Below are 22,505 nucleotides of genomic sequence, written 5' to 3'. Positions count from 1 at the left end.
CAGACTACGTATTGTTAGCCACTAACAGTCTCCATGAGCAGCTATTCGCCCTCTCACGCGGATCGTTATTCACTCCTACGTCCTTCCTATTGTTCTCTCTCTCTGAGCTGGCGGCAAACACAGCAATGTACATTGGAGACTCTGAGCCAGCTGAAAGTTGCTCAGTGTGAAGTACATTCCACATTGCTCCAAGAATTGCAAGCAGCAAAGCGTTTCCAGAACTTCTGCTTGTCATTCTGTCCCCGGGGCGATGATGTTTGTCTCATCCCCAGGAACTGGACTATCTCCACTGCTCGATAATTAAACCAATTTATTTCTACTTGCACGTTGTTCTGGGGTGGGGTGGGGCGGGGTGTAGGGTGGGGGCGGGTAGAGTCTCTCTCTCTCTCTCTCTCTCACTCTCTGAAACCCTTGGGGTGAGAGGTGTCAGTTGCATTAATGCGGGGAACATGAACAACTTTGATTGTGAACTTTCTCCAAAGGTCTGTTATCTGAGAGATGGAAAGATGCTGTGCTGGAAGGACAGAAAGAAATGGACACCGAGGACTCTTCGCCCAGGTAAATTCACATTGTTGTGCAGCCTTCTTGGTGTTCAGAAATCGTCTTCACGCAGCAATCTTACGGAAAGTCTATAGCAAAGTGGGCATCGCTTTCTTTGTTGCTACCGCGCAGCAGTTAACATCTGAGCCCCAAGTGTCCCAGATGAAGAGAATCCGAGTGAAACCTTCACTCACTGAGAGTCCTCCCCACGGCCCTGAGCTGAGGGACTGCAGGCAGTCCAACACGGAAGGGACGGGTAAAAATGAACCAGTTTTGCTCCCTCAGCCTCCTGTCCCAGAGACAGGCAGTGGGACGCCATAAACACGTAGCACCATTCTCGCGTAGACACAAGCCGTTCAACCCATCGAATCCACGCCGATTGCCTGTCTCTCTCTCTCTGAGGTTATTCACAATCGGTGGGATCCGTCCTAATCGTGGGGAACTGTGTCTGAGTCGTGATGAGGTTTTTGACATGCTTGTCATTCACGTCTGAACCAGGGTAGCGAATTACTGCAGGGAATGGACGAAACCGCAAGACATTTGTTTCAACTTGACCAGCTGATTGGCATCGCAGAGAACTGGTTTTGCGATCCAGTTCAGAATAAAAACCGCCGAACAACAGAATGCCACTGAGACCTCTAAAACCACGCACCTTGCGTGGAGTGGATTTGGCGAGTGCATCGATATGCTTCACGCCATTCGGGTATGCAGCTGGCAGAAGAGAGCACCGATCCAAAGGAAATCAGCTCGAGGTGACATTGAATAATAGCAGAGGATGGTTTCGATCCATCGACCTCTGGGTTATGGGCCCAGCACGCTCCCGCTGCGCCACTCTGCTGCCACGCTCTGAGCCCTGTCCACAGAGCGATTCAGCTTTTCATCTGGCACGCGGCTCGCACGTTCGAGACTGATGTCAAAGACCTCCGCTGCTGTCGTGTGATATGCTGTTTCGCAGACGTACGGAGGCTGTGTAAATAGAAACGTTTTTACTAAATTCCCACATTCTGTTGGTCGAACTGTGATTTCACACTGAATGTGTGAAATCACATGTGTCGCAGCGCAGACGGAGGCCATGCGGCCCACCTTCGCTCTGCTGGTTCTATACTTCAGTCAACGTGTGTCTATTCGTTTCATTCTCTCGCATTCTCAGCGTAAATCTGCACATCTGAACGTGACCACCGAATTCCCTTTTGTGTTCATTGAATCTTCCTCTTTGTCAATGTCCGACAGGGACTTACTGACACTAACCACTCCCTGTACGAAAACGTTCTTCCTCCTGTCATTTTTACTTGTTTTCCTGGTGACCTTAAAATTCTGCCGAATCGTTGTGGACCTTTCAGGTGTGGGAACATTTTCACAACATTATTTCCTGTTTCTAGGTCCCTCATGACTTGGAAAACTTCGGTTCTCCGAGGAGAGCTGTCCCAATTTTCCAATCTACCTTCATTGCTGACATTCCCCAAACACCGCACAGCTCACGTCAACCTGTTCGACACGACATCCAACCATTTCACTTCCCTGTTTTCTGCCTTGTCCGTACTCCAGACAGGCCAACCTCGTTTCACCAAGGTGCTTTTTGAGAAAATTAATCAGGCAGTTTTGCACAAGTCAAGTTTAGAAAAACCTCGGGCTCGTCCGGGATTTGAACCCGGGACCTCTCGCAACTCATCACAGTACGGCACCCAAAGCGAGAATCATACGCCTAGACCAACGAGCCAGAGAGCCGGCCCGCGATAGATGCCCCACACCGCTTGAGTGACCTGAGACGTGCTCACTATGAAATACATTTGAGATTGCTCTAAGAATTGCTAGCGGCAAAGAGTTTCTCGAACAGCTGCTTCTCATTCAGTCTCCCTGCTGCTGTTTGTCACGTCCCCAGGAACCGGGCTCTCTCCACTGGCAGACAATTCAAACATTTTGTTTTGAAATTTTTCTATGACACCCGAGCGGCCAGTGACAAGCATTACCCTCCTCACCATGGATACAGAGAACAGGAGAAGACCACGCAGATCTCCACAAGTGTATCAACTCGACTGTGCACATTGGGCCAGTATATCACTGTGAAATATTTATGTCCAAGCCTTTTTTCGGAAGCAGATGAGAAGGCGAGGTGCAGAACAGAGCGCAGTTATAAGGGAAAGCTGCTAAAGACGACATTGAGTGAATAGGAGAGAGTGGGTTATGGTCCCAACACGCACCCGTTGTGCCAGGGGTTACACTTCGGGTCCACTCTTCCTTCACTCGCAACACCCCACACCCACCTCCCATAGTGCCAAGTCGCTTTCGCCTGAAACTGCCGAATGTGCAACACCTGCCCATTTACCGGCTCCCTCCTGAATATCCAAGGGCTCAAACATACCTGCCAGGTGAAGCAGCACTTTTGCCACAACCTAGTCCACTGCATTCGCTGCTCACAGTGTCGTTTCCCCAATGTAGCATGAAGCATAAACTGGGTGACTGCTTCGCAGAACATCCCGGTTCTGCCCGCAGGAAAAAGGCCCTGACCTGGCGGTTGTCTGCCACTTTAACACATCACCCTGTTCCCTGACCAACATCTCTGTCTCAGGCTTGCAGCAGTGTTCTAGCTCCAGATGAAAGAACAACAACTCATTTTCCACTTGGAGACCTTACAGCCCTCCGGTCTTCAATATCGAGTTCCAGAACTTTAGGGCCTGAACTCCCCCATGTCCTTGACCCCTACCACACAAACGACTCCTTGTTATCACCTCGTCGGCTATGACAGACTACGTATTGTTAGCCACTAACAGTCTCCATGAGCAGCTATTCGCCCTCTCACGCGGATCGTTATTCACTCCTACGTCCTTCCTATTGTTCTCTCTCTCTGAGCTGGCGGCAAACACAGCAATGTACATTGGAGACTCTGAGCCAGCTGAAAGTTGCTCAGTGTGAAGTACATTCCACATTGCTCCAAGAATTGCAAGCAGCAAAGCGTTTCCAGAACTTCTGCTTGTCATTCTGTCCCCGGGGCGATGATGTTTGTCTCATCCCCAGGAACTGGACTATCTCCACTGCTCGATAATTAAACCAATTTATTTCTACTTGCACGTTGTTCTGGGGTGGGGGTGGGGCGGGGTGTAGGGTGGGGGCGGGTAGAGTCCTCTCTCTCTCTCTCTCACTCTCTGAAACCCTTGGGGTGAGAGGTGTCAGTTGCATTAATGCGGGGAACATGAACAACTTTGATTGTGAACTTCTCCAAAGGTCTGTTATCTGAGAGATGGAAAGATGCTGTGCTGGAAGGACAGAAAGAAATGGACACCGAGGACTCTTCGCCCAGGTAAATTCACATTGTTGTGCAGCCTTCTTGGTGTTCAGAAATCGTCTTCACGCAGCAATCTTACGGAAAGTCTATAGCAAAGTGGGCATCGCTTTCTTTGTTGCTACCGCGCAGCAGTTAACATCTGAGCCCCAAGTGTCCCAGATGAAGAGAATCCGAGTGAAACCTTCACTCACTGAGAGTCCTCCCCACGGCCCTGAGCTGAGGGACTGCAGGCAGTCCAACACGGAAGGGACGGTAAAAATGAACCAGTTTTGCTCCCTCAGCCTCTCTGTCCCAGAGACAGGCAGTGGGACGCCATAAACACGTAGCACCATTCTCGCGTAGACACAAGCCGTTCAACCCATCGAATCCACGCCGATTGCCTGTCTCTCTCTCTCTGAGGTTATTCACAATCGGTGGGATCCGTCCTAATCGTGGGGAACTGTGTCTGAGTCGTGATGAGGTTTTTGACATGCTTGTCATTCACGTCTGAACCAGGGTAGCGAATTACTGCAGGGAATGGACGAAACCGCAAGACATTTGTTTCAACTTGACCAGCTGATTGGCATCGCAGAGAACTGGTTTTGCGATCCAGTTCAGAATAAAAACCGCCGAACAACAGAATGCCACTGAGACCTCTAAAACCACGCACCTTGCATGGAGTGGATTTGGCGAGTGCATCGATATGCTTCACGCCATTCGGGTATGCAGCTGGCAGAAGAGAGCACCGATCCAAAGGAAATCAGCTCGAGGTGACATTGAATAATAGCAGAGGATGGTTTCGATCCATCGACCTCTGGGTTATGGGCCCAGCACGCTCCCGCTGCGCCACTCTGCTGCCACGCTCTGAGCCCTGTCCACAGAGCGATTCAGCTTTTCATCTGGCACGCGGCTCGCACGTTCGAGACTGATGTCAAAGACCTCCGCTGCTGTCGTGTGATATGCTGTTTCGCAGACGTACGGAGGCTGTGTAAATAGAAACGTTTTTACTAAATTCCCACATTCTGTTGGTCGAACTGTGATTTCACACTGAATGTGTGAAATCACATGTGTCGCAGCGCAGACGGAGGCCATGCGGCCCACCTTCGCTCTGCTGGTTCTATACTTCAGTCAACGTGTGTCTATTCGTTTCATTCTCTCGCATTCTCAGCGTAAATCTGCACATCTGAACGTGACCACCGAATTCCCTTTTGTGTTCATTGAATCTTCCTCTTTGTCAATGTCCGACAGGGACTTACTGACACTAACCACTCCCTGTACGAAAACGTTCTTCCTCCTGTCATTTTTACTTGTTTTCCTGGTGACCTTAAAATTCTGCCGAATCGTTGTGGACCTTTCAGGTGTGGGAACATTTTCACAACATTATTTCCTGTTTCTAGGTCCCTCATGACTTGGAAAACTTCGGTTCTCCGAGGAGAGCTGTCCCAATTTTCCAATCTACCTTCATTGCTGACATTCCCCAACACCGCACAGCTCACGTCAACCTGTTCGACACGACATCCAACCATTTCACTTCCCTGTTTTCTGCCTTGTCCGTACTCCAGACAGGCCAACCTCGTTTCACCAAGGTGCTTTTTGAGAAAATTAATCAGGCAGTTTTGCACAAGTCAAGTTTTAGAAAACCTCGGGCTCGTCCGGGATTTGAACCCGGGACCTCTCGCAACTCATCACAGTACGGCACCCAAAGCGAGAATCATACGCCTAGACCAACGAGCCAGAGAGCCGGCCCGCGATAGATGCCCCACACCGCTTGAGTGACCTGAGACGTGCTCACTATGAAATACATTTGAGATTGCTCTAAGAATTGCTAGCGGCAAAGAGTTTCTCGAACAGCTGCTTCTCATTCAGTCTCCCTGCTGCTGTTTGTCACGTCCCCAGGAACCGGGCTCTCTCCACTGGCAGACAATTCAAACATTTTGTTTTGAAATTTTTCTATGACACCCGAGCGGCCAGTGACAAGCATTACCCTCCTCACCATGGGATACAGAGAACAGGAGAAGACCACGCAGATCTCCACGAGTGTATCAACTCGACTGTGCACATTGGGCCAGTATATCACTGTGAAATATTTATGTCCAAGCCTTTTTTCGGAAGCAGATGAGAAGGCGAGGTGCAGAACAGAGCGCAGTTATAAGGGAAAGCTGCTAAAGACGACATTGAGTGAATAGGGAGAGTGGGTTATGGTCCCAACACGCACCCGTTGTGCCGGGGTTACACTTCGGGTCCACTCTTCCTTCACTCGCAACACCCCACACCCACCTCCCATAGTGCCAAGTCGCTTTCGCCTGAAACTGCCGAATGTGCAACACCTGCCCATTTACCGGCTCCCTCCTGAATATCCAAGGGCTCAAACATACCTCCCAGGTGAAGCAGCACTTTTGCCACAACCTAGTCCACTGCATTCGCTGCTCACAGTGTCGTTTCCCCAATGTAGCATGAAGCATAAACTGGGTGACTGCTTCGCAGAACATCCCGGTTCTGCCCGCAGGAAAAAGGCCCTGACCTGGCGGTTGTCTGCCACTTTAACACATCACCCTGTTCCCTGACCAACATCTCTGTCTCAGGCTTGCAGCAGTGTTCTAGCTCCAGATGAAAGAACAACAACTCATTTTCCACTTGGAGACCTTACAGCCCTCCGGTCTTCAATATCGAGTTCCATAACTTTAGGGCCTGAACTCCCCCATGTCCTTGACCCCTACCACACAAACGACTCCTTGTTATCACCTCGTCGGCTATGACGACTACGTATTGTTAGCCACTAACAGTCTCCATGAGCAGCTATTCGCCCTCTCACGCGGATCGTTATTCACTCCTACGTCCTTCCTATTGTTCTCTCTCTCTGAGCTGGCGGCAAACACAGCAATGTACATTGGAGACTCTGAGCCAGCTGAAAGTTGCTCAGTGTGAAGTACATTCCACATTGCTCCAAGAATTGCAAGCAGCAAAGCGTTTCCAGAACTTCTGCTTGTCATTCTGTCCCCGGGGCGATGATGTTTGTCTCATCCCCAGGAACTGGACTATCTCCACTGCTCGATAATTAAACCAATTTATTTCTACTTGCACGTTGTTCTGGGGTGGGGGGGGGGGGGGTGTAGGGTGGGGGCGGGTAGAGTCTCTCTCTCTCTCTCTCTCTCACTCTCTGAAACCGTTGGGTGAGAGGTGTCAGTTGCATTAATGCGGGGAACATGAACAACTTTGATTGTGAACTTTCTCCAAAGGTCTGTTATCTGAGAGATGGAAAGATGCTGTGCTGGAAGGACAGAAAGAAATGGACACCGAGGACTCTTCGCCCAGGTAAATTCACATTGTTGTGCAGCCTTCTTGGTGTTCAGAAATCGTCTTCACGCAGCAATCTTACGGAAAGTCTATAGCAAAGTGGGCATCGCTTTCTTTGTTGCTACCGCGCAGCAGTTAACATCTGAGCCCCAAGTGTCCCAGATGAAGAGAATCCGAGTGAAACCTTCACTCACTGAGAGTCCTCCCCACGGCCCTGAGCTGAGGGACTGCAGGCAGTCCAACACGGAAGGGACGGTTAAAAATGAACCAGTTTTGCTCCCTCAGCCTCTCTGTCCCAGAGACAGGCAGTGGGACGCCATAAACACGTAGCACCATTCTCGCGTAGACACAAGCCGTTCAACCCATCGAATCCACGCCGATTGCCTGTCTCTCTCTCTCTGAGGTTATTCACAATCGGTGGGATCCGTCCTAATCGTGGGGAACTGTGTCTGAGTCGTGATGAGGTTTTTGACATGCTTGTCATTCACGTCTGAACCAGGGTAGCGAATTACTGCAGGGAATGGACGAAACCGCAAGACATTTGTTTCAACTTGACCAGCTGATTGGCATCGCAGAGAACTGGTTTTGCGATCCAGTTCAGAATAAAAACCGCCGAACAACAGAATGCCACTGAGACCTCTAAAACCACGCACCTTGCATGGAGTGGATTTGGCGAGTGCATCGATATGCTTCACGCCATTCGGGTATGCAGCTGGCAGAAGAGAGCACCGATCCAAAGGAAATCAGCTCGAGGTGACATTGAATAATAGCAGAGGATGGTTTCGATCCATCGACCTCTGGGTTATGGGCCCAGCACGCTCCCGCTGCGCCACTCTGCTGCCACGCTCTGAGCCCTGTCCACAGAGCGATTCAGCTTTTCATCTGGCACGCGGCTCGCACGTTCGAGACTGATGTCAAAGACCTCCGCTGCTGTCGTGTGATATGCTGTTTCGCAGACGTACGGAGGCTGTGTAAATAGAAACGTTTTTACTAAATTCCCACATTCTGTTGGTCGAACTGTGATTTCACACTGAATGTGTGAAATCACATGTGTCGCAGCGCAGACGGAGGCCATGCGGCCCACCTTCGCTCTGCTGGTTCTATACTTCAGTCAACGTGTGTCTATTCGTTTCATTCTCTCGCATTCTCAGCGTAAATCTGCACATCTGAACGTGACCACCGAATTCCCTTTGTGTTCATTGAATCTTCCTCTTTGTCAATGTCCGACAGGGACTTACTGACACTAACCACTCCCTGTACGAAAACGTTCTTCCTCCTGTCATTTTTACTTGTTTTCCTGGTGACCTTAAAATTCTGCCGAATCGTTGTGGACCTTTCAGGTGTGGGAACATTTTCACAACATTATTTCCTGTTTCTAGGTCCCTCATGACTTGGAAAACTTCGGTTCTCCGAGGAGAGCTGTCCCAATTTTCCAATCTACCTTCATTGCTGACATTCCCCAAACACCGCACAGCTCACGTCAACCTGTTCGACACGACATCCAACCATTTCACTTCCCTGTTTTCTGCCTTGTCCGTACTCCAGACAGCCCAACCTCGTTTCACCAAGGTGCTTTTTGAGAAAATTAATCAGGCAGTTTTGCACAAGTCAAGTTTTAGAAAAACCTCGGGCTCGTCCGGGATTTGAACCCGGGACCTCTCGCAACTCATCACAGTACGGCACCCAAAGCGAGAATCATACGCCTAGACCAACGAGCCAGAGAGCCGGCCCGCGATAGATGCCCCACACCGCTTGAGTGACCTGAGACGTGCTCACTATGAAATACATTTGAGATTGCTCTAAGAATTGCTAGCGGCAAAGAGTTTCTCGAACAGCTGCTTCTCATTCAGTCTCCCTGCTGCTGTTTGTCACGTCCCCAGGAACCGGGCTCTCTCCACTGGCAGACAATTCAAACATTTTGTTTTGAAATTTTTCTATGACACCCGAGCGGCCAGTGACAAGCATTACCCTCCTCACCATGGGATACAGAGAACAGGAGAAGACCACGCAGATCTCCACGAGTGTATCAACTCGACTGTGCACATTGGGCCAGTATATCACTGTGAAATATTTATGTCCAAGCCTTTTTTCGGAAGCAGATGAGAAGGCGAGGTGCAGAACAGAGCGCAGTTATAAGGGAAAGCTGCTAAAGACGACATTGAGTGAATAGGAGAGAGTGGGTTATGGTCCCAACACGCACCCGTTGTGCCAGGGGTTACACTTCGGGTCCACTCTTCCTTCACTCGCAACACCCCACACCCACCTCCCATAGTGCCAAGTCGCTTTCGCCTGAAACTGCCGAATGTGCAACACCTGCCCATTTACCTGCTCCCTCCTGAATATCCAAGGGCTCAAACATACCTGCCAGGTGAAGCAGCACTTTTGCCACAACCTAGTCCACTGCATTCGCTGCTCACAGTGTCGTTTCCCCAATGTAGCATGAAGCATAAACTGGGTGACTGCTTCGCAGAACATCCGGTTCTGCCCGCAGGAAAAAAGGCCCTGACCTGGCGGTTGTCTGCCACTTTAACACATCACCCTGTTCCCTGACCAACATCTCTGTCTCAGGCTTGCAGCAGTGTTCTAGCTCCAGATGAAAGAACAACAACTCATTTTCCACTTGGAGACCTTACAGCCCTCCGGTCTTCAATATCGAGTTCCATAACTTTAGGGCCTGAACTCCCCCATGTCCTTGACCCCTACCACACAAACGACTCCTTGTTATCACCTCGTCGGCTATGACAGACTACGTATTGTTAGCCACTAACAGTCTCCATGAGCAGCTATTCGCCCTCTCACGCGGATCGTTATTCACTCCTACGTCCTTCCTATTGTTCTCTCTCTCTGAGCTGGCGGCAAACACAGCAATGTACATTGGAGACTCTGAGCCAGCTGAAAGTTGCTCAGTGTGAAGTACATTCCACATTGCTCCAAGAATTGCAAGCAGCAAAGCGTTTCCAGAACTTCTGCTTGTCATTCTGTCCCCGGGGCGATGATGTTTGTCTCATCCCCAGGAACTGGACTATCTCCACTGCTCGATAATTAAACCAATTTATTTCTACTTGCACGTTGTTCTGGGGTGGGGTGGGGCGGGGTGTAGGGTGGGGGCGGGTAGAGTCTCTCTCTCTCTCGCTCTCACTCTCTGAAACCCTTGGGGTGAGAGGTGTCAGTTGCATTAATGCGGGGAACATGAACAACTTTGATTGTGAACTTTCTCCAAAGGTCTGTTATCTGAGAGATGGAAAGATGCTGTGCTGGAAGGACAGAAAGAAATGGACACCGAGGACTCTTCGCCCAGGTAAATTCACATTGTTGTGCAGCCTTCTTGGTGTTCAGAAATCGTCTTCACGCAGCAATCTTACGGAAAGTCTATAGCAAAGTGGGCATCGCTTTCTTTGTTGCTACCGCGCAGCAGTTAACATCTGAGCCCAAGTGTCCCAGATGAAGAGAATCCGAGTGAAACCTTCACTCACTGAGAGTCCTCCCCACGGCCCTGAGCTGAGGGACTGCAGGCAGTCCAACACGGAAGGGACGGTTAAAAATGAACCAGTTTTGCTCCCTCAGCCTCTCTGTCCCAGAGACAGGCAGTGGGACGCCATAAACACGTAGCACCATTCTCGCGTAGACACAAGCCGTTCAACCCATCGAATCCACGCCGATTGCCTGTCTCTCTCTCTCTGAGGTTATTCACAATCGGTGGGATCCGTCCTAATCGTGGGGGAACTGTGTCTGAGTCGTGATGAGGTTTTTGACATGCTTGTCATTCACGTCTGAACCAGGGTAGCGAATTACTGCAGGGAATGGACGAAACCGCAAGACATTTGTTTCAACTTGACCAGCTGATTGGCATCGCAGAGAACTGGTTTTGCGATCCAGTTCAGAATAAAAACCGCCGAACAACAGAATGCCACTGAGACCTCTAAAACCACGCACCTTGCATGGAGTGGATTTGGCGAGTGCATCGATATGCTTCACGCCATTCGGGTATGCAGCTGGCAGAAGAGAGCACCGATCCAAAGGAAATCAGCTCGAGGTGACATTGAATAATAGCAGAGGATGGTTTCGATCCATCGACCTCTGGGTTATGGGCCCAGCACGCTCCCGCTGCGCCACTCTGCTGCCACGCTCTGAGCCCTGTCCACAGAGCGATTCAGCTTTTCATCTGGCACGCGGCTCGCACGTTCGAGACTGATGTCAAAGACCTCCGCTGCTGTCGTGTGATATGCTGTTTCGCAGACGTACGGAGGCTGTGTAAATAGAAACGTTTTTACTAAATTCCCACATTCTGTTGGTCGAACTGTGATTTCACACTGAATGTGTGACAACATGTGTCGCAGCGCAGACGGAGGCCATGCGGCCCACCTTCGCTCTGCTGGTTCTATACTTCAGTCAACGTGTGTCTATTCGTTTCATTCTCTCGCATTCTCAGCGTAAATCTGCACATCTGAACGTGACCACCGAATTCCCTTTTGTGTTCATTGAATCTTCCTCTTTGTCAATGTCCGACAGGGACTTACTGACACTAACCACTCCCTGTACGAAAACGTTCTTCCTCCTGTCATTTTTACTTGTTTTCCTGGTGACCTTAAAATTCTGCCGAATCGTTGTGGACCTTTCAGGTGTGGGAACATTTTCACAACATTATTTCCTGTTTCTAGGTCCCTCATGACTTGGAAAACTTCGGTTCTCCGAGGAGAGCTGTCCCAATTTTCCAATCTACCTTCATTGCTGACATTCCCCAAACACCGCACAGCTCACGTCAACCTGTTCGACACGACATCCAACCATTTCACTTCCCTGTTTTCTGCCTTGTCCGTACTCCAGACAGCCCAACCTCGTTTCACCAAGGTGCTTTTTGAGAAAATTAATCAGGCAGTTTTGCACAAGTCAAGTTTTAGAAAAACCTCGGGCTCGTCCGGGATTTGAACCCGGGACCTCTCGCAACTCATCACAGTACGGCACCCAAAGCGAGAATCATACGCCTAGACCAACGAGCCAGAGAGCCGGCCCGCGATAGATGCCCCACACCGCTTGAGTGACCTGAGACGTGCTCACTATGAAATACATTTGAGATTGCTCTAAGAATTGCTAGCGGCAAAGAGTTTCTCGAACAGCTGCTTCTCATTCAGTCTCCCTGCTGCTGTTTGTCACGTCCCCAGGAACCGGGCTCTCTCCACTGGCAGACAATTCAAACATTTTGTTTTGAAATTTTTCTATGACACCCGAGCGGCCAGTGACAAGCATTACCCTCCTCACCATGGGATACAGAGAACAGGAGAAGACCACGCAGATCTCCACGAGTGTATCAACTCGACTGTGCACATTGGGCCAGTATATCACTGTGAAATATTTATGTCCAAGCCTTTTTTCGGAAGCAGATGAGAAGGCGAGGTGCAGAACAGAGCGCAGTTATAAGGGAAAGCTGCTAAAGACGACATTGAGTGAATAGGAGAGAGTGGGTTATGGTCCCAACACGCACCCGTTGTGCCAGGGGTTACACTTCGGGTCCACTCTTCCTTCACTCGCAACACCCCACACCCACCTCCCATAGTGCCAAGTCGCTTTCGCCTGAAACCGCCGAATGTGCAACACCTGCCCATTTACCTGCTCCCTCCTGAATATCCAAGGGCTCAAACATACCTGCCAGGTGAAGCAGCACTTTTGCCACAACCTAGTCCACTGCATTCGCTGCTCACAGTGTCGTTTCCCCAATGTAGCATGAAGCATAAACTGGGTGACTGCTTCGCAGAACATCCCGGTTCTGCCCGCAGGAAAAAGGCCCTGACCTGGCGGTTGTCTGCCACTTTAACACATCACCCTGTTCCCTGACCAACATCTCTGTCTCAGGCTTGCAGCAGTGTTCTAGCTCCAGATGAAAGAACAACAACTCATTTTCCACTTGGAGACCTTACAGCCCTCCGGTCTTCAATATCGAGTTCCATAACTTTAGGGCCTGAACTCCCCCATGTCCTTGACCCCTACCACACAAACGACTCCTTGTTATCACCTCGTCTGCTATGACACACTACGTATTGTTAGCCACTAACAGTCTCCATGAGCAGCTATTCGCCCTCTCACGCGGATCGTTATTCACTCCTACGTCCTTCCTATTGTTCTCTCTCTCTGAGCTGGCGGCAAACACAGCAATGTACATTGGAGACTCTGAGCCAGCTGAAAGTTGCTCAGTGTGAAGTACATTCCACATTGCTCCAAGAATTGCAAGCAGCAAAGCGTTTCCAGAACTTCTGCTTGTCATTCTGTCCCCGGGGCGATGATGTTTGTCTCATCCCCAGGAACTGGACTATCTCCACTGCTCGATAATTAAACCAATTTATTTCTACTTGCACGTTGTTCTGGGGTGGGGGGGGGCGGGGTGTAGGGGGGGGGCGGGTAGAGTCTCTCTCTCTCTCTCTCTCACTCTCTGAAACCGTTGGGGTGAGAGGTGTCAGTTGCATTAATGCGGGGAACATGAACAACTTTGATTGTGAACTTTCTCCAAAGGTCTGTTATCTGAGAGATGGAAAGATGCTGTGCTGGAAGGACAGAAAGAAATGGACACCGAGGACTCTTCGCCCAGGTAAATTCACATTGTTGTGCAGCCTTCTTGGTGTTCAGAAATCGTCTTCACGCAGCAATCTTACGGAAAGTCTATAGCAAAGTGGGCATCGCTTTCTTTGTTGCTACCGCGCAGCAGTTAACATCTGAGCCCCAAGTGTCCCAGATGAAGAGAATCCGAGTGAAACCTTCACTCACTGAGAGTCCTCCCCACGGCCCTGAGCTGAGGGACTGCAGGCAGTCCAACACGGAAGGGACGGTTAAAAATGAACCAGTTTTGCTCCCTCAGCCTCTCTGTCCCAGAGACAGGCAGTGGGACGCCATAAACACGTAGCACCATTCTCGCGTAGACACAAGCCGTTCAACCCATCGAATCCACGCCGATTGCCTGTCTCTCTCTCTCTGAGGTTATTCACAATCGGTGGGATCCGTCCTAATCGTGGGGGAACTGTGTCTGAGTCGTGATGAGGTTTTTGACATGCTTGTCATTCACGTCTGAACCAGGGTAGCGAATTACTGCAGGGAATGGACGAAACCGCAAGACATTTGTTTCAACTTGACCAGCTGATTGGCATCGCAGAGAACTGGTTTTGCGATCCAGTTCAGAATAAAAACCGCCGAACAACAGAATGCCACTGAGACCTCTAAAACCACGCACCTTGCATGGAGTGGATTTGGCGAGTGCATCGATATGCTCATGCCATTCGGGTATGCAGCTGGCAGAAGAGAGCACCGATCCAAAGGAAATCAGCTCGAGGTGACATTGAATAATAGCAGAGGATGGTTTCGATCCATCGACCTCTGGGTTATGGGCCCAGCACGCTCCCGCTGCGCCACTCTGCTGCCACGCTCTGAGCCCTGTCCACAGAGCGATTCAGCTTTTCATCTGGCACGCGGCTCGCACGTTCGAGACTGATGTCAAAGACCTCCGCTGCTGTCGTGTGATATGCTGTTTCGCAGACGTACGGAGGCTGTGTAAATAGAAACGTTTTTACTAAATTCCCACATTCTGTTGGTCGAACTGTGATTTCACACTGAATCACAACATGTGTCGCAGCGCAGACGGAGGCCATGCGGCCCACCTTCGCTCTGCTGGTTCTATACTTCAGTCAACGTGTGTCTATTCGTTTCATTCTCTCGCATTCTCAGCGTAAATCTGCACATCTGAACGTGACCACCGAATTCCCTTTTGTGTTCATTGAATCTTCCTCTTTGTCAATGTCCGACAGGGACTTACTGACACTAACCACTCCCTGTACGAAAACGTTCTTCCTCCTGTCATTTTTACTTGTTTTCCTGGTGACCTTAAAATTCTGCCGAATCGTTGTGGACCTTTCAGGTGTGGGAACATTTTCACAACATTATTTCCTGTTTCTAGGTCCCTCATGACTTGGAAAACTTCGGTTCTCCGAGGAGAGCTGTCCCAATTTTCCAATCTACCTTCATTGCTGACATTCCCCAAACACCGCACAGCTCACGTCAACCTGTTCGACACGACATCCAACCATTTCACTTCCCTGTTTTCTGCCTTGTCCGTACTCCAGACAGCCCAACCTCGTTTCACCAAGGTGCTTTTTGAGAAAATTAATCAGGCAGTTTTGCACAAGTCAAGTTTTAGAAAAACCTCGGGCTCGTCCGGGATTTGAACCCGGGACCTCTCGCAACTCATCACAGTACGGCACCCAAAGCGAGAATCATACGCCTAGACCAACGAGCCAGCGAGCCGGCGCGCGATAGATGCCCCACACCGCTTGAGTGACCTGAGACGTGCTCACTATGAAATACATTTGAGATTGCTCTAAGAATTGCTAGCGGCAAAGAGTTTCTCGAACAGCTGCTTCTCATTCAGTCTCCCTGCTGCTGTTTGTCACGTCCCCAGGAACCGGGCTCTCTCCACTGGCAGACAATTCAAACATTTTGTTTTGAAATTTTTCTATGACACCCGAGCGGCCAGTGACAAGCATTACCCTCCTCACCATGGGATACAGAGAACAGGAGAAGACCACGCAGATCTCCACGAGTGTATCAACTCGACTGTGCACATTGGGCCAGTATATCACTGTGAAATATTTATGTCCAAGCCTTTTTTCGGAAGCAGATGAGAAGGCGAGGTGCAGAACAGAGCGCAGTTATACGGGAAAGCTGCTAAAGACGACATTGAGTGAATAGGAGAGAGTGGGTTATGGTCCCAACACGCACCCGTTGTGCCAGGGGTTACACTTCGGGTCCACTCTTCCTTCACTCGCAACACCCCACACCCACCTCCCATAGTGCCAAGTCGCTTTCGCCTGAAACTGCCGAATGTGCAACACCTGCCCATTTACCGGCTCCCTCCTGAATATCCAAGGGCTCAAACATACCTGCCAGGTGAAGCAGCACTTTTGCCACAACCTAGTCCACTGCATTCGCTGCTCACAGTGTCGTTTCCCCAATGTAGCATGAAGCATAAACTGGGTGACTGCTTCGCAGAACATCCCGGTTCTGCCCGCAGGAAAAAGGCCCTGACCTGGCGGTTGTCTGCCACTTTAACACATCACCCTGTTCCCTGACCAACATCTCTGTCTCAGGCTTGCAGCAGTGTTCTAGCTCCAGATGAAAGAACAACAACTCATTTTCCACTTGGAGACCTTACAGCCCTCCGGTCTTCAATATCGAGTTCCATAACTTTAGGGCCTGAACTCCCCCATGTCCTTGACCCCTACCACACAAACGACTCCTTGTTATCACCTCGTCGGCTATGACACACTACGTATTGTTAGCCACTAACAGTCTCCATGAGCAGCTATTCGCCCTCTCACGCGGATCGTTATTCACTCCTACGTCCTTCCTATTGTTCTCTCTCTCTGAGCTGGCGGCAAACACAGCAATGTACATTGGAGACTCTGAGCCAGCTGAAAGTTGCTCAGTGTGAAGTACATTCCACATTGCTCCAAGAATTGCAAGCAGCAAAGCGTTTCCAGAACTTCTGCTTGTCATTCTGTCCCCGGGGCGATGATGTTTGTCTCATCCCCAGGAACTGGACTATCTCCACTCCTCGATAATTAAACCAATTTATTTCTACTTGCACGTTGTTCTGGGGGTGGGGTGGGGCGGGGTGTAGGGTGGGGGCGGGTAGAGTCTCTCTCTCTCTCTCTCTCTCACTCTCTGAAACCGTTGGGGTGAGAGGTGTCAGTTGCATTAATGCGGGGAACATGAACAACTTTGATTGTGAACTTTCTCCAAAGGTCTGTTATCTGAGAGATGGAAAGATGCTGTGCTGGAAGGACAGAGAGAAATGGACACCGAGGACTCTTCGCCCAGGTAAATTCACATTGTTGTGCAGCCTTCTTGGTGTTCAGAAATCGTCTTCACGCAGCAATCTTACGGAAAGTCTATAGCAAAGTGGGCATCGCTTTCTTTGTTGCTACCGCGCAGCAGTTAACATCTGAGCCCCAAGTGTCCCAGATGAAGAGAATCCGAGTGAAACCTTCACTCACTGAGAGTCCTCCCCACGGCCCTGAGCTGAGGGACTGCAGGCAGTCCAACACGGAAGGGACGGTTAAAAATGAACCAGTTTTGCTCCCTCAGCCTCTCTGTCCCAGAGACAGGCAGTGGGACGCCATAAACACGTAGCACCATTCTCGCGTAGACACAAGCCGTTCAACCCATCGAATCCACGCCGATTGCCTGTCTCTCTCTCTCTCTGAGGTTATTCACAATCGGTGGGATCCGTCCTAATCGTGGGGGAACTGTGTCTGAGTCGTGATGAGGTTTTTGACATGCTTGTCATTCACGTCTGAACCAGGGTAGCGAATTACTGCAGGGAATGGACGAAACCGCAAGACATTTGTTTCAACTTGACCAGCTGATTGGCATCGCAGAGAACTGGTTTTGCGATCCAGTTCAGAATAAAAACCGCCGAACAACAGAATGCCACTGAGACCTCTAAAACCACGCACCTTGCATGGAGTGGATTTGGCGAGTGCATCGATATGCTCATGCCATTCGGGTATGCAGCTGGCAGAAGAGAGCACCGATCCAAAGGAAATCAGCTCGAGGTGACATTGAATAATAGCAGAGGATGGTTTCGATCCATCGACCTCTGGGTTATGGGCCCAGCACGCTCCCGCTGCGCCACTCTGCTGCCACGCTCTGAGCCCTGTCCACAGAGCGATTCAGCTTTTCATCTGGCACGCGGCTCGCACGTTCGAGACTGATGTCAAAGACCTCCGCTGCTGTCGTGTGATATGCTGTTTCGCAGACGTACGGAGGCTGTGTAAATAGAAACGTTTTTACTAAATTCCCACATTCTGTTGGTCGAACTGTGATTTCACACTGAATCACAACATGTGTCGCAGCGCAGACGGAGGCCATGCGGCCCACCTTCGCTCTGCTGGTTCTATACTTCAGTCAACGTGTGTCTATTCGTCTCTCGCATTCTCAGCGTAAATCTGCACATCTGAACGTGACCACCGAATTCCCTTTTGTGTTCATTGAATCTTCCTCTTTGTCAATGTCCGACAGGGACTTACTGACACTAACCACTCCCTGTACGAAAACGTTCTTCCTCCTGTCACTTTTACTTGTTTTCCTGGTGACCTTAAAATTCTGCCGAATCGTTGTGGACCTTTCAGGTGTGGGAACATTTTCACAACATTATTTCCTGTTTCTAGGTCCCTCATGACTTGGAAAACTTCGGTTCTCCGAGGAGAGCTGTCCCAATTTTCCAATCTACCTTCATTGCTGACATTCCCCAAACACCGCACAGCTCACGTCAACCTGTTCGACACTACATCCAACCATTTCACTTCCCTGTTTTCTGCCTTGTCCGTACTCCAGACAGCCCAACCTCGTTTCACCAAGGTGCTTTTTGAGAAAATTAATCAGGCAGTTTTGCACAAGTCAAGTTTTAGAAAAACCTCGGGCTCGTCCGGGATTTGAACCCGGGACCTCTCGCAACTCATCACAGTACGGCACCCAAAGCGAGAATCATACGCCTAGACCAACGAGCCAGCGAGCCGGCGCGCGATAGATGCCCCACACCGCTTGAGTGACCTGAGACGTGCTCACTATGAAATACATTTGAGATTGCTCTAAGAATTGCTAGCGGCAAAGAGTTTCTCGAACAGCTGCTTCTCATTCAGTCTCCCTGCTGCTGTTTGTCACGTCCCCAGGAACCGGGCTCTCTCCACTGGCAGATAATTCAACCATTTTGTTTTGAAACTCTTCTATGACACCCGAGCGGCCAGTGACAAGCATTACCCTCCTCACCATGGGATACAGAGAACAGGAGAAGACCACGCAGATCTCCACGAGTGTATCAACTCGACTGTGCACATTGGGCCAGTATATCACTGTGAAATATTTATGTCCAAGCTTTTTTCGGAAGCAGATGAGAAGGCGAGGTGCAGAACAGAGCGCAGTTATACGGGAAAGCTGCTAAAGACGACATTGAGTGAATAGGAGAGAGTGGGTTATGGTCCCAACACGCACCCGTTGTGCCAGGGGTTACACTTCGGGTCCACTCTTCCTTCACTCGCAACACCCCACACCCACCTCCCATAGTGCCAAGTCGCTTTCGCCTGCAACCGCCGAATGTGTAACACCTGCCCATTTACCTGCTCCCTCCTGAATATCCAAGGGCTCAAACATACCTGCCAGGTGAAGCAGCACTTTTGCCACAACCTAGTCCACTGCATTCGCTACTCACAGTGTCGTTTCCCCAATGTAGCATGAAGCATAAACTGGGTGACTGCTTCGCTGAACATCCCGGTTCTGCCCGCAGGAAAAAGGCCCTGACCTGGCGGTTGTCTGCCACTTTAACACATCACCCTGTTCCCTGACCAACATCTCTGTCTCAGGCTTGCAGCAGTGTTCTAGCTCCAGATGAAAGAACAACAACTCATTTTCCACTTGGAGACCTTACAGCCCTCCGGTCTTCAATATCGAGTTCCATAACTTTAGGGCCTGAACTCCCCCATGTCCTTGACCCCTACCACACAAACGACTCCTTGTTATCACCTCGTCTGCTATGACACACTACGTATTGTTAGCCACTAACAGTCTCCATGAGCAGCTATTCGCCCTCTCACGCGGATCGTTATTCACTCCTACGTCCTTCCTATTGTTCTCTCTCTCTGAGCTGGCGGCAAACACAGCAATGTACATTGGAGACTCTGAGCCAGCTGAAAGTTGCTCAGTGTGAAGTACATTCCACATTGCTCCAAGAATTGCAAGCAGCAAAGCGTTTCCAGAACTTCTGCTTGTCATTTTGTCCCCGGGGCGATGATGTTTGTCTCATCCCCAGGAACTGGACTATCTCCACTCCTCGATAATTAAACCAATTTATTTCTACTTGCACGTTGTTCTGGGGTGGGGTGGGGCGGGGTGTAGGGTGGGGGCGGGTAGAGTCTCTCTCTCTCTCTCTCTCTCTCACTCTCTGAAACCGTTGGGGTGAGAGGTGTCAGTTGCATTAATGCGGGGAACATGAACAACTTTGATTGTGAACTTTCTCCAAAGGTCTGTTATCGGAGCGATAGAAAGATGCTGTGCTGGCAGGACAGAGAGAAATGGACACCGAGGACTCTTCGCCCAGGTAAATTCACATTGTTGTGCAGCCTTCTTGGTGTTCAGAAATCGTCTTCACGCAGCAATCTTACGGAAAGTCTATTGCAAAGTGGGCATCGCTTTCTTTGTTGCTACCGCGCAGCAGTTAACATCTGAGCCCCAAGTGTCCCAGATGAAGAGACTCCGAGTGAAACCTTCACTCACTGAGAGTCCTCCCCACGGCCCTGAGCTGAGGGACTGCAGGCAGTCCAACACGGAAGGGACGGTTAAAAATGAACCAGTTTTGCTCCCTCAGCCTCTCTGTCCCAGAGACAGGCAGTGGGACGCCATAAACACGTAGCACCATTCTCGCGTAGACACAAGCCGTTCAACCCATCGAATCCACGCCGATTGCCTGTCTCTCTCTCTCTGAGGTTATTCACAATCGGTGGGATCCGTCCTAATCGTGGGGGAACTGTGTCTGAGTCGTGATGAGGTTTTTGACATGCTTGTCATTCACGTCTGAACCAGGGTAGCGAATTACTGCAGGGAATGGACGAAACCGCAAGACATTTGTTTCAACTTGACCAGCTGATTGGCATCGCAGAGAACTGGTTTTGCGATCCAGTTCAGAATAAAAACCGCCGAACAACAGAATGCCACTGAGACCTCTAAAACCACGCACCTTGCATGGAGTGGATTTGGCGAGTGCATCGATATGCTACATGCCATTCGGGTATGCAGCTGGCAGAAGAGAGCACCGATCCAAAGGAAATCAGCTCGAGGTGACATTGAATAATAGCAGAGGATGGTTTCGATCCATCGACCTCTGGGTTATGGGCCCAGCACGCTCCCGCTGCGCCACTCTGCTGCCACGCTCTGAGCCCTGTCCACAGAGCGATTCAGCTTTTCATCTGGCACGCGGCTCGCACGTTCGAGACTGATGTCAAAGACCTCCGCTGCTGTCGTGTGATATGCTGTTTCGCAGACGTACGGAGGCTGTGTAAATAGAAACGTTTTTACTAAATTCCCACATTCTGTTGGTCGAACTGTGATTTCACACTGAATCACAACATGTGTCGCAGCGCAGACGGAGGCCATGCGGCCCACCTTCGCTCTGCTGGTTCTATACTTAAGTCAACGTGTGTCTATTCGTTTCATTCTCAGCGTAAATCTGCACATCTGAACGTGACCACCGAATTCCCTTTTGTGTTCATTGAATCTTCCTCTTTGTCAATGTCCGACAGGGACTTACTGACACTAACCACTCCCTGTACGAAAACGTTCTTCCTCCTGTCACTTTTACTTGTTTTCCTGGTGACCTTAAAATTCTGCCGAATCGTTGTGGACCTTTCAGGTGTGGGAACATTTTCACAACATTATTTCCTGTTTCTAGGTCCCTCATGACTTGGAAAACTTCGGTTCTCCGAGGAGAGCTGTCCCAATTTTCCAATCTACCTTCATTGCTGACATTCCCCAAACACCGCACAGCTCACGTCAACCTGTTCGACACTACATCCAACCATTTCACTTCCCTGTTTTCTGCCTTGTCCGTACTCCAGACAGCCCAACCTCGTTTCACCAAGGTGCTTTTTGAGAAAATTAATCAGGCAGTTTTGCACAAGTCAAGTTTTAGAAAAACCTCGGGCTCGTCCGGGATTTGAACCCGGGACCTCTCGCAACTCATCACAGTACGGCACCCAAAGCGAGAATCATACGCCTAGACCAACGAGCCAGCGAGCCGGCGCGCGATAGATGCCCCACACCGCTTGAGTGACCTGAGACGTGCTCACTATGAAATACATTTGAGATTGCTCTAAGAATTGCTAGCGGCAAAGAGTTTCTCGAACAGCTGCTTCTCATTCAGTCTCCCTGCTGCTGTTTGTCACGTCCCCAGGAACCGGGCTCTCTCCACTGGCAGATAATTCAACCATTTTGTTTTGAAACTCTTCTATGACACCCGAGCGGCCAGTGACAAGCATTACCCTCCTCACCATGGGATACAGAGAACAGGAGAAGACCACGCAGATCTCCACGAGTGTATCAACTCGACTGTGCACATTGGGCCAGTATATCACTGTGAAATATTTATGTCCAAGCTTTTTTCGGAAGCAGATGAGAAGGCGAGGTGCAGAACAGAGCGCAGTTATACGGGAAAGCTGCTAAAGACGACATTGAGTGAATAGGAGAGAGTGGGTTATGGTCCCAACACGCACCCGTTGTGCCAGGGGTTACACTTCGGGTCCACTCTTCCTTCACTCGCAACACCCCACACCCACCTCCCATAGTGCCAAGTCGCTTTCGCCTGCAACCGCCGAATGTGTAACACCTG

The 22,505-nt window shown here is 50.1% G+C and overlaps 7 non-coding genes across 7 annotated transcripts; all 7 read right to left on the bottom strand.

The window, feature by feature from the left end:
• Nucleotides 1–1,306: 1,306 nt before the first annotated feature.
• Nucleotides 1,307–1,378, bottom strand: trnam-cau (transfer RNA methionine (anticodon CAU)). Its single transcript has one exon. It is a non-coding gene; the product is annotated as a tRNA-Met (tRNA).
• A 3,205-nt stretch (nt 1,379–4,583) lies between these two features.
• On the bottom strand, nt 4,584–4,655 carry trnam-cau (transfer RNA methionine (anticodon CAU)). Its single transcript has one exon. It is a non-coding gene; the product is annotated as a tRNA-Met (tRNA).
• Nucleotides 4,656–7,860: 3,205 nt separating this feature from the next.
• Nucleotides 7,861–7,932, bottom strand: trnam-cau (transfer RNA methionine (anticodon CAU)). The gene has a single exon. It is a non-coding gene; the product is annotated as a tRNA-Met (tRNA).
• Nucleotides 7,933–11,140: 3,208 nt separating this feature from the next.
• Nucleotides 11,141–11,212, bottom strand: trnam-cau (transfer RNA methionine (anticodon CAU)). Its single transcript has one exon. It is a non-coding gene; the product is annotated as a tRNA-Met (tRNA).
• Nucleotides 11,213–14,419: 3,207 nt separating this feature from the next.
• On the bottom strand, nt 14,420–14,491 carry trnam-cau (transfer RNA methionine (anticodon CAU)). Its single transcript has one exon. It is a non-coding gene; the product is annotated as a tRNA-Met (tRNA).
• Nucleotides 14,492–17,699: 3,208 nt separating this feature from the next.
• trnam-cau (transfer RNA methionine (anticodon CAU)) lies at nt 17,700–17,771 on the bottom strand. The gene has a single exon. It is a non-coding gene; the product is annotated as a tRNA-Met (tRNA).
• A 3,201-nt stretch (nt 17,772–20,972) lies between these two features.
• Nucleotides 20,973–21,044, bottom strand: trnam-cau (transfer RNA methionine (anticodon CAU)). Its single transcript has one exon. It is a non-coding gene; the product is annotated as a tRNA-Met (tRNA).
• Nucleotides 21,045–22,505: the final 1,461 nt, after the last annotated feature.

This window comes from Hemiscyllium ocellatum, unplaced genomic scaffold (assembly GCF_020745735.1).
Source record: "Hemiscyllium ocellatum isolate sHemOce1 unplaced genomic scaffold, sHemOce1.pat.X.cur. scaffold_1613_pat_ctg1, whole genome shotgun sequence".
NCBI lineage: Eukaryota > Metazoa > Chordata > Chondrichthyes > Orectolobiformes > Hemiscylliidae > Hemiscyllium > Hemiscyllium ocellatum.
Note: the sequence above shows the minus strand (reverse complement) of the source record. Positions and strands in the feature narration are given on the sequence as shown.